The sequence below is a fragment of the Chinchilla lanigera genome, unplaced genomic scaffold (genome assembly GCF_000276665.1).
Source record: "Chinchilla lanigera isolate Chin_1 unplaced genomic scaffold, ChiLan1.0 scaffold00001, whole genome shotgun sequence".
Classification (NCBI taxonomy): Eukaryota; Metazoa; Chordata; class Mammalia; order Rodentia; family Chinchillidae; genus Chinchilla; species Chinchilla lanigera.
Genome location: NW_004955402.1, coordinates 43,537,404 through 43,550,519, shown reverse-complemented (window position 1 = coordinate 43,550,519; position 13,116 = coordinate 43,537,404).

Below are 13,116 nucleotides of genomic sequence, written 5' to 3'. Positions count from 1 at the left end.
TAGGGAACTGGTAGAGGTGTTTCCTAGGCCGCTGCGCCCAAGTGCCAAGGACTGGGTGGGTTAAAACAAAAATGGATTCATACAGCCCTGGAGGCTAGAAATCAGACATCAGAGTGTCAGTAGGAGGTCTAAGGGAGAAACCATTTATGTTTTTTTCCAGTCAGTGCTGGCTGCCCACTGTCATGCCGTGGTTTGCCACTAGTGTCATGTCCAACCTGTTCTATCCTCAGGTCTCTGAGCATGTGGCATTTTTAGCACTCCTTTCTGAGCCTTCTGCGTGTATTTTCTCTCAAAGATACTACCAGTAATTATTAGGTCAGGATCCACCCTAATCTAGTATGATCTCATCTCAATTATATGTACAAAGACCCCATCTCATAAGGTCACATTCTGAGGTTCCAGATAGACATTACGTTGGGGGACACTAACCCAGTACAAAAAAGAAATTGTCTCTCCAGCTTTTAACTCTCATTACTCTGCTTACTTCCTTTAATAGCCTTTTTTTCTATCATGAAATCCTTATTCACTTCATTCAACAAAAGTTTATTGAGGGGGAAGGGTAAAGTAGTGAACATTAGAGTCCTGGCTGCTGTAGAGGATACCTTCTGGTCCAGGAAGACAGGCAGAAATGTGTATGTTTAAAAACAAATTTATTTTAAGAAATTGGCTTGTGCAACTTTAAATGCTGGCTCGTCCAAAATCTTCAGCATAGATCAGGAGGCTGGGAAGCCAAGGAGGAATTAATGTTGTAGTTCAAGTCCAAAGGCAGGCTGCTGGCACAATTCCCTCTTGCTTGAGAGTCAGTCCTTTTCTACTAAATCTTTTTTTTTTTAATTTCCAGTGATACTTCTACTAAATCTTTCAACTGGTGCATGATACCCATTCGCATTATGGAGGATAATGTGCCTCAGTCAAAATTTACTAATTTCAATATTAATCTCATCTAAAAAATTCATTTACAGAATCTTACTTTCCCATTGCTATGACAAAATATCCAACACCCACAACTTAAAGAAAGAGAAGGTTATTTTGGATTACAGTTTCAGTCCATGACTGGCTGGCTGCAGAGATAGGATATCAGAGAAAGGCTGCTCATATCATGGTGGTGAGGAAGCAGAGAGTGAAGGGAGGAGGTGGAAGGGAGATGCACCATTCCAGGTCACAGCCCCAGTAACCCACCTCCAACCAGGCCCCACTTCCTACAACACATTCAGCTCTGAACCCATGATACCATCACTTTCCAACAGCCCCAGCAGCTCTGAATACAGGAGCCTGTTGGAGAACGTTCTGGAACACGGAAATATATAGAGAATAATGTTTGACCAAATATTTGGTCAGTCAATATTACAGCCTAACCAAGTTAATGTATAAAATTAGCCATCAAAATATATACCCATATTTTAGAAAACAGAGAGCTATGAGGGAAATTAGGATAGAGTGATAGAGTAATGGGGGGAATACTGACTTTAGGTAGCACCTTCTGAAGAAGTCTCACCAAGAAAAGGGTGGTATGTGCAGGAATAGAGACAGGTGGGTCACAGAGATTTTAGCAAGAACCAGAGATGAACACACTTGATGTTGTCAAAAAGTAGAACAGTGTCAGGGGAAGATAGATAGGAAATGCCTTGGAAAGGCAGCTGCAGCTAGGCAGGACTTGGACTCCATCTAAGAGTTTGCATCTCCTAACAGACCTGTGAGGGGTTTAAAGGGACAAGGATGAAACTAGGGGAACCCATTTAGAGACTACAGAATGAAGCCCTGTACTTATCTGTCCACTGTCTCTGTGAAAGCTATGTACTTATGTATCAGCTTCCTTACTGGAAAGGCCTTAGGAGCAAGAGCTTTCTGGTTTTCCTTACTGTATTCCTGGCATCTGCCACACTTCCCAGTGTGTACTATGAGTTGAGTGTTTTTATGGTAAATTTGATTGAATTAACATTTAATCTTCACAAGACTCTATAAAGTAGGTACCCTTATTATATAGATATAGAGAGATATAGATGATAGGTATAGATAGATACAGATATAGATATCCTGAGAGGTAAGAAGACCTGCCCAGTGTATGAAAGCTAAAACCCTCATAAAGGTGTGTTTCAGAACAAACATTAACTCAAACATTCACTCACTGTGTTGATTTAGTCCATAAGTAGTAGCACAGACACACAGCTCCACATTCTCTCGGGCTTTTTCATTCATAGATGAGGCTTCCATGTTACAGAAGGTCACTTGAAGAAAATGGTCTAGACATGGGGTCATTTGTTTCCCATCATCCAATGTTCTAATCCAGACTGGCTTGACAACTTTCTGACCTTCTGTCATGAGGTGGCTGATAAGTGCATCATAAAACTATTACTATAAGCATCACTTCTTTTTCTTCAATAGAAAAAAAAAAGAATAACAAAGCTAGTATAGTTAATATTACTCCATATTACATATGCCCAAAGATAACTGAAAGTTAAGACTCAAATGTAATATGTTAACACATTATCTTAGAAAACATTCAATTCAGGAGGGTTTTTCTGCCTAGAAGGAATATATCAAGTTCAGATTAAATAATCATTGACCAACACAGTCCTTCATGTTAACAATGCTTCATGTTAACAATGAGGAAATATTAGGAAGCATGTTTAGGAATTTCTGCATGGGGTTAAGTTAGTGAGCTGCAGGTATTAGTCTGGTAGGTGAACTTGATTAAAGGATAAAAGATTGCTTTGGAGAGTAACCAGCTAGATCATAAGATCAGAGGTTTTCAAGTGTTTTTGACCATGACTCACTGGGAAAATACATGAGTAACACAATGGGCCAACACACATATATGTGCATACAGGGAGTGATCAAAAATGTGGTGAATGTTTAATGTTTTTGTTTTTTGATACAGGGTTTTGCCTTGTAGTGCAGGCTGGCCTGGAACTCAGAAATCCTCCTGCCTGTGAATGTTTAAATTTTAAAAGAACTTGTTACAGTAAAAGACGCATTGCTAAGAATGATGGAAAAGTGTATTAAATGGGAAAGGGAGCACCATATTTTGAGGGTGGCTAGTAACAATGTGTCTTTTACTGTAATATTTTTTAAATGCAAACATTCACTGTATTTTTATCACTCATGTATTGAAAGATGTTTCGTAGTATTTACTCTTACTCTATGGGATGCACTCTTATACATTCTCTACACTTTTAAAACTCCTGGCGACAACCACTAAGTGCTCTTATGACTTACTAATGGAGAGCAGCCACTCAGTTAATTCGGTAATTTCGAACTTCATTATGCATATGAATAATCTGAAGATTTTATGGAAACAAAACTTCTGATTCAAAAAATATGTGATTCAGATTTTAACAAGATCCTAGGGATGTCAGTGCTGCTATTCTGTGAGTCAAACTCTAAGTAGGAAAAGCTCTCATCTCTCCAGCAGAGTATCAGACATGCTTGGGACAAAACAGATTAACCTAGAGCTCTTAAGTAGAGCCAGGAATCCCAGTATGGCTATTCTATCTCAATTTTTCAGGCCTTTGCATCTGCCACTTTTAAAAAAGGATTGTCATTATCCCTCTGTCCATGGGTTCTGCATCCATAGATTCAGCCAAGTGCAGCTCAAAAACATTTGAAAAAAAAAATTGCATCTGTACTGAACATGTGCGGACTTATTTGCTTGCCCTCTAAACAATTTGTAACACCTATTTACATACCATTTATGTTGTTCTAGTTAATAAGTAAAGATTTAAAGGATGCAGGTGGATGTGCACATGTTATGTGCAAAGACTACACCACTTTATATAAGGAGCTTGAACATCTTCAGGTGATATAGGGGTAGGAAGAGGGTCTGCCTAGGATACTGAGGGCCAGTTGTGTACTTTCCTAAGACACCACCAGATAAAACTCCAGTAACATTTTAGGAATCAGGGTCATAGCTGCCGTCTTAATCATTTTCCTCATCACTGGCACACAATACTTGACACCCACAGCATAAAGGAGAAGAGGTTTATTTTGGCTCACATTCGTAGAGGTTACAACTCATTACCAGCTGGCTCCAGGGCAGAAGCAGTGTGGGGGAAAGGCTTGGGTGAAGGAGAGCTGCACACCTCAGGGCATGCAGCAAGCTCAGGGAGTCCCCAGGCAGGAGCCACGAAGGGAGACAGAACCTTCTAGGTCACACCCACGGTGTTCACCTGTTCTGACCAGGCCCCTTGTCCTAACAGTAAGTCAGCTATAAGCCCCCATGATCCAGCCACTTTCTGAAGGTTACCACCAATAACTGCATAAGGTTTTAGGGAAACATGGGATATAAACTATAATACCAGCTGAAGGAGGGAATAAAGGCAGCCCTGGAAAGAAAAGTGGGACGATAGCAAACGCAAGCTTTGCCTATTTTTAATTGGCTTGCTCCCAAGGCTGGGCCCTGGCCTTGCCACAGCGGCTGATGTTTTGGACGCTCTTCCTGGAGAAGCAGGGATAGAAATGAAGTCTCAGCATCTGGTTGACACCATTAAGCTGGATTCACCAAATGATGCTGCATAGTATCGTTTTCACCAGCATCTCCCGGTGAACCAGGGACTCCTGATTCTCCTTCATTTCTGACCGGATAACTTAGGTTTTGAATTCTCAGTCCTCCTGCCTCTCTCCTGCAGCTTTTTATACAGTTCTGTCTCTTAACAGCCTTACTGGAAATGGAAGCTGAGTGGGAAATAATTAAACCAGAAGGAAATTTGCATCTATGGAATTATTGTTTGTTTTATCATTTGTGTGATGTATGAGGATAGAACAGTTTCCAAAGTCAAATTTTATTTTTTGAACTGCAGGCCCTGGGCACTGTTGGCTCTATTGACCTACAGTAACACAGTAATGTGCCGCACTTGCTCGAGCTCTTGAGTACGTGGCTGTGGGTCCTTCTAGCTCCAGTGCTCCAGAGAGAATACACAGCATCTTGCTAGACTGCTGTGATGCCTTCTAATTGGAGGACCATGTAGTATGGAAGAACTATATCCCCTGTGTACTGACAGGGTCATTTCTTTACAGTTCAGTGAAAATCTAAGCCAGAACCAGAGAAATATATATATGACTGTAAAGGGCCATCTGCAGATAATTTGCCTTCTGAAAAACTGAAAAAAAGAAAGGTGCTACACATTGAATTAGGTTTAGATTATTCAGAAAGGAGCTAACAGCTGGGAAACATTTCAAAAGGAGGTTTCACCAAAAACAGTCTTCCAAGACAACAGTCAAATACATTTTTCTTTCAGAGCTTGCTCTGTCAATGTTATCGACCAGTGGGATCCAATGTCACCAGACAGATTGACACAGGCTTTGTCTATAAATATTCACCGGAGATGGAATGAAAGTTCTTGGATTGATATTATTTGACCTGCATGTTCAAAATAAATGAAAATGGTCCCCAAGCATTGGTTTTCCCAGCCACACAAGCACCCTTTTAAATGTTATCTGTGATCTGTATGTCAGCAGCACTTTCTCAAGTCTTTGTGGAATAATGAACAATTTCATTTCACCTAAGTCTTCTGCTACCCACCCCCGCATTACTGGACTCAAACTCCACCTCAGTGGCTGGCCCACAGTCGAGCGCCGCAGGATGGCTGCTGTTCCCACTCACTCTTCTGCTCTAAGGATGAACTTCCATGTGGATTTAGCAACCTGCAAGCCCTGCCTAGAAAATGGGATTGCCTATTGAACCCAAACTGTGTTAGACCCAAGGCTGAAAGCAGCGGGAACCCCCATATTCTAAAGCGAGCATCACTGGGCAGCTGGAGAGCAGACACTTTCTTTCGGGGCTGAATGAGCAGCTCCTGCTCAGAGGTGTGCCCCTCTCATACAACCACTGACTCCGGGCTACAGAGAAGAGGACCCAGGAAAGGGAGGTATAGACAGTCACAGAGCATAATGCTCTTGATGATGAGTGAATCCCTACCAATCCGGAGGAGTGAGGGTTACCCTGTGAAAAGAAGTACCAAAGTATTTCTCATAATAATCCGGGGTGCTCTTAAGACTGTAAGAGGGCAGCTGGTGCTCTGGCTACTGAACTGCAGAATTCAAAGTTCTCTGTCATTTCCTGCTGGAGCGAGCCCTGACAGAAGCATTCTCAGAGGATAGTTTTGGAGTCACCAAATCTAGGGCCAGGGATGTAGCTCAGCTGCGTAAGAACCTGGCCAGCAAGTGCAAGGTCCGGAGTTCAATTCCTAGTACCAAAAAAAAAAAAGAAAAAAAAAAAAAGAGTCAAGTCTAGCTTGCTTTCCTTTTCCATGCAGAGAGGGGTGCTTAGCACATCTTCCCCCAAAGAAAGGAGATATACAGTATTTGTGCATAGAAACCCACCCCTGACTCATTAAAGTCAGAGACCAGGGAGAGTAGTCTCACCCAGAGGTATGGTGATTGCCTCAGCTGTGTGCTAGGAGACCAGCCTATGTGTGAAGGAACAGAGGTGTGAGGAGGGCAGGAGCCCAGTGCCAGCAACTCTCCCTCACGCTGATGCATGGGCAGCCCCTGAAGCTGGCCACTTACATCCTCCCTCTTGCCAACACTTTAGGAGTCAGACTTTAGTAGAGGCAGGGACTAGAGAAGGCTCAGAAGCAGACTGCTGCTTCCTAGCAACAGCTGTGGGCCTGGATTTCCCTGGGACAGGGAGAAGGGATGAACCAAGCTTTAAGTCAAGGTCAGTGTTCAGGTTTTTTAAATGAACACGTCGGTCTTCAATCCCAAAGGTAACTAGGAAGTAAGAATTTGGGCAAGATTTTATAAAAAGAGCCATGGCCAGAAAAGAAAAAAAGGGGATTTGCCAAAGTTAAAAGCAGTTCCTGTCCCCAATTAATGTATACTTTTTAATAAACCAGATGGAAATTAGATGCATTTTTAAACTAATACTCTCAGGTCTACCTTATGATTACTTGAGATTTTATTTCAATTATTTTTATTTATACGTGGAGATAGTGTTTTATCTCTGAGTCTGCAGAGTTTCAATCAGAGACTAAGCCAAATACCCATAAAACTGTGGATGAGAAAACTTGGCCCTATGTCTTTTCCCCCTGGAGATGTAGCATTCTGTTGCCATTAACACTGTCTGTCAGAACTCTGCTCTTTCTTTGCAAAAGAGATGTCTGTGCTGTAACCAATCTGGTATTTCATAACTAATGTTACCTCAGGGAATGTGTGTGAGGAAACCAGGACATGGCAAAGATTTCCTTCAAGTGCCAGGGACAAGTGAAAAATGGAAGATGTTCATGACAAACCAAATGTTAGGGTCATTTGGTTTCAAAATGGGAGGGAGAAACACATGCATGTGTGGGTTTATCTGCAAAAAGTCACAATTCTATGACCTTGGACCAATAATCAGATCATGGTGTTGGCCCCAGAGATGTCCAAATGTCCCCATATTTATTCTCATTTGAGGGGACTCATTTTGGAGCAGTTGTACGGAGAGATGGGGAGGGAAAACAATGATTTTTTTTTTAACCAGGTTTATCTAATTATGATATGTGAGATTGTGGAGATTAGTTTGTCATACCATTAAGATGCTTAATGTGGTTTTTATGGTTCTCAAAATCTTTTTAAAACAATTACTTAAAATAGTATAATGTCTGTTATATATCTTTAAAATATATTTTGGGATGAGGGAATAAGTGGAAATATAGATAAAACAATACTTACCTGGGCTTATGATTTTGAAACTGGGGGATGTTCATGACTGCTGTGGTCTGCATGTGTACATCCCCCCAAAATTCATGTATTGGAACCCTGACTCCCAAGATGGTAACATTAGGAGGTGGAGCCTTTGGGAAATAGTTAGGTCATAAAGGCAGAGTCCTCATGAATGAAATTACTGCCTTACAGAAGGTCCCAGAGAGCTAGTTAGCCTCTTCCTCCACATGAGGACATAGCAAGAAGGTGCCGTCTGTGTACCAGGAAGCAAGTCTTCCCTAAACACCAAAACTGCCACTGACTTATCTTGAACTCCCACCCTCCTGAACTTGGGAAATATATTTCTGTCATTCAAATTTCCATTCCATTGTATTTTATTGTAACCATTTGAACAAACTAAGACAATTCTAATATTCTCTCTCCATTTGTAAATGTTCAAATATTAAAATATAATAAAAAGCCTTTCAAAATTGCACAAATTTAGTAATATAAAAAAATCACTTGCAGGTTATCAAATGAAAGCCTACAGTACAGATTATAAAGTCGAGCACCTACATGGGCTGCAAGTGACTCTTCCTCTTAGGGAAGTTCTGAGCCTATCTCTAGAGCAAGTCTCATTCGTTGTGTGGAAAGGACTCTACTTCCAGAGAAATCAAAGTCAGGAAATGTCATATCTCTGGTTTTCACTCTTCTTGGGAACCACTCAGACTGCTTCAAAGCACAAGGGCATCTAAGGACACCTGAGGACATGACCCTGCTTGTCTAATGCAAGCACACAGTGGGATACAGTTATATATCCATGACACAGCACAGGTAAACACAAATGTGCAGGTTACAACACTATGTAAGAATGTAAATACGAGATAACAGCCTGTGTAAGAATTATGCAATAAAGATGCAGACAGCTCTAGCTCTTGTTCTCTTGTGCTCTGTGCTCTGCTCTGCTCTATGCTGCCTGCTGTTTTTGCTGATGTCTTGCATACGTGTGTTCTTTAACCTGGGGACCTCACCCACAAAAATCTCCCTTGGGCCCCCTGAGTGGGCTGACAACTCTCTATTTTTCTTCCTTACATCCTGGACCCAGTGCAGGAAGCTGACTGGTCTACTCCAATGATTGTGAACCTTTCAGAGATGAGTGCCCACACTGCAACCCAAAACCCACTTATTATTATGAAGTGCCAACACTTGAACCTGAATGCTGAGGTTTTAGTTTAGAAAAAACAATTCATATATTAATATCTTTTGTCTTAAAAGAAACACAACATGTGTGCTATAGGTTTGCCACCACTGGTATACTCTTTGCTACCATTGGTAAGCAAGGTTTTTCTTGTAAAAAGCCCTAATGGGCTAATCCATTTATTTGGGAATTTATTATAGCCATTTCCTGCCTTTGCTCTTTGCCACAAACAAAAACACTAGGATTAGGTTTGGACCCTAGTGAAAAGAATTTTTCAGCCTCTGCAAGCTAAAAGTCTTCACATGGAATTTTCCTCAGGACCCTTCTACATAGTAGGGCCCACTAATTTATACCAGTTTCTCTTCTATCCCTTTGGTCTTGGACAAAAGGAATATGAGTAGAGTGGGACTTTAAATCTCATGGGGAAAGATTCTACAGATTTTTCATTTGTTTCACTGAGCAGTTCATAAATTCCACTCAATGAGAATGAGTTCAAAGCTTTGGTTTTTACAGACAAACAAAGTACCTACCATGGGGTGACAGTATCTCTGTTGTTAGCTGTACACCAGTCCTTCCTCTTTCTGGTAACAAAACCTGTCTTTCCTTTGAGGAATCTTTCACGGGATTGGGGTATGGCTGACCCCACTTCCACCACAGAGCTGGACATACATGTGACTCAGGTCTATCTATATGGTATCCCAATGCCAAACAGTGCCTAGAATACAAGAGGTGAACATTTGTTAAAATTCATAAATGAAATACTGGCTAGAATGATGATCAACTAATGAGCATGTATCTCAGCAGTTCTCAAACTTTTTGAGTTGGCACCTTTTTATGCCTTAAATACTATCAATAACTTCAAAGAGCTACCTTTTATGGCATCAAGCCATCTTTCTACTAGGTGGAAAAATCCCACTTGAGAATGAAATCAACACAAAGGAAAACAGAGCCAAAAAATATCCCAAACCACATGATCTGAATACCTGGAATATGTCCCAACTCTAACCTCTCCAGGCACTTTTAAGTTACATGAGCCAGTAATGTCCTTCATAGCTTAAAATAGTTAGATTTCTCCTGGCATTGTTGGACACTGCAACTTTAGGTACAGATTTGTGATTCTTTACTGTACTCACTCTCACATTTCTGAGAAATTTGGTTTTGTTTTGCAGTACTGGAGGTTGAACTGAATCAAGGCCTTTTTGTTGAGCTACATCCTCGACTCCTTTTCTTATTTTTTCTTTGGGATTACAGGCATGCAGCATCACACCCAGCTCCTGAGATTATTAATATGGCTGTGGAATTTATAATTGAGCAGACTTTAGGCTCAATTCTAGCTACCTGCTATAGAGAAATTAAAGAAATTTGTGAGCTATAACAGGGAGATGTAACAATATATGAAAAAAATGTGCTGAGCAGCAGTGAGCTTACACCCCATAAGCACTTTAAGAATGGACAGGCTCAGGGAAAGAGCTGCTGCTATACCTCACATTGAGTTGTTTAGGGATTCACGACACAAATATGGAAGGTTTTGAGCAAGAAAGCCTCAATTCCTCAGCACACCCTAAGGCTGACTGGAATTGCTTCTAAATTCCTGATCATATCTGTGACCACGCACAGTGTTTTGCTTTCATCTTCTGACTGGAAGAACTACCCAATGTGCTTTTTCCTTCCTAAATGTAGCAATAAAAATTCTGGTTTTAGTTGGGCTCAAAACTATTCCAAATAAAGACTACACTCCTCACCTTCTCTTGCAACCAGAGGTGGTTATGTGACAAAGTAGTAGTCAAAGAATGTACATAGAATTGTACAGTTAACTTTCGGACCTTAAAGAAATCTCCTTCCTCCTTCCCGCTAACTGAAATTTTATTGAGAATGTAAGCAGACATTGTATACCATGAGCTGGCACATTAAGGATGCTAGACAGGAAAGAAAATGGAGGGAGAGTCCCTGGTGACCATGGAGTCATTACACTTTTCATTGGCTGCTTATCCTTGACCTTGATTGTGAAAAGAAAAGGAACTTCCATCTCTTTAACCACTGGAATTGTTGACATTCAAATCTAATCTAATCTGATAGAATTCTTAACAGGCCATTGCTCTGCAGATGATGACTGGAAAATTCCTTGGTCTCAATGAGGAGACCCTCCAAAATTCAGCCTCAGCTCTGGGAAGGACAATATTTGCTGAGACTTGTTTTTTCTTTTCATCTAAAGACTAATCTTGGGAGGGGAGGTAATTAAAGCTAACACTTAGGCTTACATTCTTGCCCTTTAGGAATACACTTTCCCTGAAACCAGCATTTATAAGAAGATACTGATGCTTGTCAGCACTGTCAGGAGCCTCTGGAAAGAACTAAACACATGCACGCATACACAGAGTAAGAGAAGAAAAGAAAGGGGGACAGTCCTGTTTCTCAGACTTGATTGTACATCAGAATTCCCTGGAGAGACTGTTAAAGAAGACTGCTGAATTCTGTCCCCAGAGTCTGAGATTTAGCAAGTCTAAAGTAGGGTTGCAACATCAGCTTTTTTAACAAGTTCTATGAACTACACTTTTGCAAACCCCTGTACTGAACTGTAAATAGAAGGAATAAATGGGTGGCTCCTTTTGATATTGCTCTTCTCTTTGACCCTGAGGAAAATGACTAGAAACAAATTAACATTGACAACAATTTCTCCCCAAAAGTCAGATTAAAGGAGAAAGTACAGAGGGGAAGAAAAAAATCCTGTAGGATGCATCTTACTTTAACAAGCAATGGGAGGCTCTTCTGAGGCGCTGTGGCAAATGGTGAGGGCAAGGAAATGGGGGTGGGAGGGCAAGGAGGAGCTGGCGGGAAGCAACTCCGGCTTTGCTGTGCAATTGTGAAAGAGGTGAGTGAGAAAGTGTAAACCAGATTTTTTTTTAATTCCATAGTTTAATGAATCACCATGCTAGCATTTGAAAACTGAATTATTGTGAAACTATGCTTTGGCAGAAGCAAACACAGTCATTTCTGGAGAATTAGCTCTTGCATTAAAATTGTATGAGCATCGAGGTACATAAGTTCAACTGCCTATGTATATTGTTGAGGTCTGATAGTCTTCATTCTGCAGCTATACAGTTTGCTGGTAGGATAAAAACTATTGGGGGATTATATCAAACGTTTTTAATGTATCAGAGCAAACAAAATTAATTTATGTAGTTCCAGTTAAGATTGATGGGGCTGGGGAGATAGCTCAGTGGCACAAGTGCCTGCCAATTGAGATTGACATCTCACTAGTTTAAGTGGTATGTATAGTATTGCTAAATAGTTTCTTTTTCTAAGCATAGAATTGTTGTCAGGATTATATTTTGTTTCATTTTCATCTCTTTCATAACTTATGCTATTTCAAGGTGAAGCCAGGTGTGGTGGCACATGCCTATAATCCCAGCACTTAGGAGGCTGAGACAGGAGGATTGCTGCAAGTTCAAGGCCAGTTTGGGTTACATAAGTGAGTTGGAGGCCAGCCTGAACTGCATAGCAAGACCCTGTCTCAAAAAGACAAAAACAACAACTAAAAAAAATTAAAGTGAAGAATATTTAGAAGATTTATTTTAAAGTGTTGATAATAGTAAGCCAGTAATTTGAAATTCTTATTTTTCCCACATATAAACCATCTAAAAATTCTGTATTCATCTTATACCAAAATGAGTTCCCATTTCCAGGAGTATTTTGATATAAGTATTCAGAAAACCACTCTTTTTTGTGAACTTTAATGTAGTGTATAAAATTTTTTAAAAAAAATTTTAGGTACATGGTTGACTTGGTGAGAAAACAAGGGAATTATTTGCAAGTCAGAAACAGACATGGTGGCACACATCTATAACAACAGAAGTAGGGAAACAGAGGCAGGAGGATCACTGTGAGTGCCATGCCTGTCTGGGCTACATTTTGAGTTCAAGGCCAGCCTGAACTATATAGCAAGACCATATCTCAAAAAAAAAAAAAAGGAAAAGAAGAGGAAGCTGAGGCAGGAGGATCTTGAGTGTGAGACCAGCTTGGGCTACATAGTGTATCCCCAGAGAGAGAGAAAAAGGGAGAGAGAGAGGCAAAGGACAAAGGAGAGACAGAGACAGAGAGGCAAGTAGGCATTTATCCTGGGTGTCTGCTAGTCCCTCATCCCCTGGAAGTACCATTGTAATAGACCTGAATATATAGTGTGGAAAAAAGTCTGAGATAAAACAAGGATGTTATGGGTTGAGCTACAACCTCCCACACATCATGTGTTGAAATTCTAGCCCCTAGTTCATCAGGATAGACCTTATTGAAAACAGGGTCATTGC